Genomic DNA, 5530 nt, shown 5'->3' with positions numbered 1-5530 from the left:
GAGCTGGCCCAATTCGTGCCGAAGCGTGCTCGACTCCCACATTAAAGTCTTCTAAAAATACTTACTTAAAAATGTATATTATGTACATATTTTCAAAACAAAATTGTCATTAATCTGTTTCAAAAATAGAAACAGAAAAATTTAATCGTAATATATTATTATGATTAGCTTTTTTTGAATATATTGTCCTAAAATATATTACATGTATTAAATTCGGTAAAGTTTAAATAAGTGAAATACTTGTTAAGGAACAAAATAAAAGATTTCTAATCTCAGGAAACATACTGTAACACTTTTTTGTTTTTTTTTTATCTCATAGCGGGCAACCGAGCTGGTGGTTCACCTGGTGATCAGTGATCACCACCGCCCATGAACTTAAGGGGTAAGGGATAAGGCTTTCCTTATCTCTTATATTGATTGATGACTGGAAAGAAGGAATGGACTAGGAAAGGTGAGAAAAAGGAAATGGGCCTTTTGTTTGCGCTTTCAAACAAGTAAAATCGTCAGATTTCTTTTTTAATGTATTAAGTATACATTTTCTTGTAGAAATTGCAGCGACCATAGTGAATCTCGACAGAGAAAATTCACCATGACCCCGAATAGCTTGAGACTTTAGTCTCTGGCTATTCGGATTCTATTGGATATTATAATCGTCTTCATAAGTATGAGCTTACTCAATAGTCTATGGCAGTATAGTATTATCTGTGCTATGGCCAATGCCTAGTCCCTATACCTCTTATAATCCGGCGGAGTCAAGACACAGCACGAATTGCTAAACAATAACATAATACAATTGACAATACATACTAGAAATCCTATATATTTCAAAAGTCGTAATATAATATCTTAATGATATAATATGCACGTATATTGTTCGATTAATGAATATTCATTTGAATGGTTGGTGATATATAGATATCCATACTGTTTCCATACGTTTGTCTCTGATTTTAACCATATTTGATGTTATTCATAGTAGTTATAGTCAAGAAATGTGGTTCATATGCAAGCAGTCTCAGTTTTTATTATAATTTTGTGAGGCTATCGTACAATATCATAATTAATTATTTTACCCACATAATTGTGTCAATGCTTAATATAATGTATGAAATCATCAGATAATAATTTGGTTGTCTCTGCTTTATAGCGCTGTGTGGTCTCCGAGCGAGTGTTGCTAACTCTAAACTAACTGTCTATCCGTGCCACTTCCTCCACAGAACGTAAGCTGAATACTAATCAGACAGCTACTGGCGCCAGTTGCAAGTTCATTATGTACATTGTTTTGATGTAACTTAGACATCAATGATATTGCTTCATCAATGAATGTATCTTTGGATTGAGATTATGATAGACAAAATTTAAAAAGGGCACTATGCATTATGACGTATATTTTTTTTTTTAATTCTTGTGTAAGATATTTTTCCTGATTCTAATTCATTCTTAAATTACAAAGAAAGAATTATGACTGTGTAAAGAAATAGTATACAAAATTGAAATGAATTATGCTTTAAAGGTATGTAGTTACATAAGGTATGATATTTACTTATATTAATAATGAATACTCGAGACTGTTTTGTTAGCTAATGCTTCGATGACTGTAACTTCATATCTGTGAAAACGTGTACAATTGACGTAATAGTCAATAGTAATTAGGCCACTACCAATCAGTCGAATTTTACGCTCCAAGAAGTTCAAGTTACAACTTTGTTTACATTAGTGACGTCTAATTGGGACGCGGATTTCCGTTTTGACTCATCTTATGAGATGAAACCATTAGCGAGGAGTTTCTCGTTCACTCTGTGGTTTAAACGAAGAAGCCTAAATCAAATAGGGTTTTCCCAGTGACTAACAATGCACCGGTAATAAATTACCCTGAAAGTTTTCGTTCGTTAACGATATTGGTCATAAATATCGAACTTTTTGTAAAGAAGGAGACATCGAAAAAGAAATGAAAGCTGACATCGATCTAGTATAGTATAGTATAGTAGGTATTATGTTATCTGTGCATTGACATTAAAAAACTTCTATTGATAGTTAGTATTTACTTCGTAGACTCTTTCTGCATTGATTGATCTCAAAATATGTATTAAAAGAAACCTACGTGTGTTAGAAGACGATTCAAATGTAGTTTTTGTTTATATTTTCTCATTCCCCATTCACGCAATCATAAACCAGAGCTTATATATTATAAGGTACTATATATTATGTATATGTAATATTTCAACATTTAATTGAAATTGTTTCAGTAGTATAGGATGCCGTTTGACGAACAACGCGACGCGTCTATACTGCTATATAATAATTCAAAGCTGAAGAGTTTATTTATTTAACCGCGCTAATCTCAATCTCTCTGGTTTGAATTGGAAATTGTTTTTTGTGCCAAGTAGTCCATTTATTGAGATATGCTGTTAGGCTTTATGTATAGCACGTGGGTGAAACCAAGGGACACAGCTAGTTTTAATACACATATATGTATTAAGATTGCACATTCTTCGAACAGAATGTGTAACCTAAAATGTATATAATAATCAAGAAAAAGAATAATCTTGCTACTGTTTTCATGACGTCTGCATGGATGTTGCTGTTTTTGTCAGGTTTCATTTCCGTATTTAACCCATTTCAAATGTTATTTTTTAGTAAATAAAGTTTTTATTGTCATACAAAATTTGCTATGTTTTAGTGACGTAATAAACAACTCAATTTTTTTTTTCTATGACATTTAATATGAGAATAAAATTCGGATAGTATATTGCACATTGCGATTGATATATCGTGAAGGTAGCCGTAACATATCGTTGTTTACCGAATTACATCCAATCAAATTGCAGTAATTTTAAATGTGAGCCATTCTATCATACTCCGTTCAAAGCTTCGTGTAGGCATAATGTTCGAAGTCTCTCGCCCCTTTCCTCATCATGTGTAAAAATATAATATCGATGATAATAAACGTTAATTTGGTTCCCATTACATTCATTTCTCAGTACGATGACAATGTGAACATATCGAATCATTCACCCGGTTTTTACGAGCAAACTCGACGGGTTTATGAGCAAAGTAATGAGCAAGATGAAGCTTGTGCTTTCATAATTAATTTAGTAGGTAAATAATCATATACACTGATTCCAATAGGTGCATGTGTTGTTGTAAATTGCATTTGGATGTAAGCGTTATTGTTCCAGATCAAAATAAACAAGGCAGTAAAAACGGTGTAACAATTTAAACTCGTAGTGTTATATTCCTATACATAGTATATACCCACTCTATTGACCAGAAAACGAATACAATATTGTATTTCTGGTTAGTTACTTTAAAACGATTTAATTTATTGTGAGATTAACACGCTGTTTCCAAAGTGTATAATGGGTTTTATTTTAAAATGTGTTTGTCTAGCTATTTTTGCTTAGCCGAAAAACTTATTATCGATCAGATTCAGTTTTTTTCTTACATTTTCCTATTTTATGATGGAATTCAATGTTAGTACGAATCAATGACCGTATTTATTTGAAATAGAATAAATCTTTAGGACGTTTATATTCTGTTGCAGATCGTCAAGTGAAAATCTATATTTAAGGTAAAACAATTTCTCTGATTACACATCGCATCGTAAATACATTTCTTTAAAGAGATCAATGAAAGAACACATGTTGTATGTAGGGCGCCAGTATGTGGCCACCGGATAATACGACTTTTCTTTAGAAAATTACTCTTAATATTCACATAGCAATAAAAATAATGTATAAAAAAAGAAAATAAGGAAGAAGGTATTGAATTTATTGTTGCAATAATTCTTATTATTGCTCATTCATTAACCGAATTGGCAATAATATTATAAAATAAGTGAAAACGAATATATCTTACTAAGTTACTAAGAAGAATTTGTTGCCTTCTTTTGTATATTGACGTAACATACATTTGTGTGGTGAATTACTTCCTTGTTAGTTATTTACAATACAATATTGTTGACAGTTTGAATACAATGTTAACGATTTGTTGACCTCATACTTGAAAAATGTAAAAACATGTGACAACGTGAGACTTTGGAAATATGTAATAAATATTTGGAAGGTTATAAGTTTTTGTTAACCTAGAGAGGTATTGACATACACGTAATGCAGTTAGTATGTACTATACAATGACTCCTATTTTATTATATAAATATCTTAAGGGAACAACATCAGATTGTGTTGCTTTACTAAAACTTCGATAAATTTTTCTAAACATTTATAAGCCTACTTATGTAGCGAATGTACTAGAGTCACATTGGCTAGCCTGCGCGAATGGATATTGGTTATTATATGACTAAAAGAAAGTCGATACCAAAACTTATACCTCAAATTACATGTAACTGGCAATTAATATAAAATTGAATATTCAGCTATTTGTAATTTTTAATCAAAAATTTTAAAACAGGGTTTATAACAATAATTTAGTGAGTAATCCAATAACTCCTTTATGATTTAGGATATTGCAATCTCAAATCCAATAAGATAAGCTTTTAAGTCGATTTTATATGGTAATAAATCGCGAACACTGATTGGCTTTCAACGGTACCGTTGGTCATGAGTGGCGTTAGGCTAATTTCTCTAACAAATAAAACATTGCATTCAATGGACGGGTGGGCGATGCAGTTGTCTGGATTGCTGAGTCACGGAGTGTATCGTGAGTCGTGTGTATACGTGAGGGGTACGAGACAGGGCTGCAGATGTATTATTATTAGTTGTGTTTTTAAAAAATATTACGTATACTGTATTTTTGGACAAGTTTTTTTATGTTTTTTATGTATGCGAGATTGGTTCATTTAATTAATATAAATGTACATTAAAAATTTGTATGATGTTTTTAAAATAATTTAATAATACATTCATTTATTTTGGCATTATACGATTAAGTAAAAATACAGTTAGACCGTTTCAAACGTGTTGTACTGCAAATAGGTAATCCCATCTTTCTCAGGTAAGCTAGAATTATATTTATATATTTTCGAGCGTTGGTTTTGAATTCTAATGTTATATTGTAGTATTTAACGTCGCACTAAAAATAATGGACTTCATAACCCTGACACGGTAGCTCTAAATATGCTTGTCACCTATACACGGTAGTGAGCAGGGCGTGTTGCATTCAATTTAAGGTCACGATATTTTTTTTAATCTGATTAAAACATATTTGCAATGAATTTTTAATGATGGTGTTAAATACTGTATGTTTTTGTTATATGATCCATCAACTGTTTATATATTGTATAATTATTAATTACTAAAGTTTGGGCACAAACCAAATTACATGTTTAAATATAAAAGAGTTAAAGTGCATTAGCAATATTATAGAGTTCTTGTGATAAACTGCCTATATGTATGAGAATAATATTTGAGCCATCTTCTTCATCATCTAGACATCGAATGTCTAAACAGTTATACTAACAGTTATAGTATTCTATTTGCAAATATCGTCATCAATGGAGTCAATGGAGTCGGCAATGGAGCTGGTAGGTCTAGGAGGTTAGGGCTGCCACCGCCCATGAACATTTGTAGAG

This window comes from Zerene cesonia, chromosome 12 (assembly GCF_012273895.1).
Source record: "Zerene cesonia ecotype Mississippi chromosome 12, Zerene_cesonia_1.1, whole genome shotgun sequence".
Classification (NCBI taxonomy): Eukaryota; Metazoa; Arthropoda; class Insecta; order Lepidoptera; family Pieridae; genus Zerene; species Zerene cesonia.
This window is presented reverse-complemented; position numbering follows the sequence as displayed.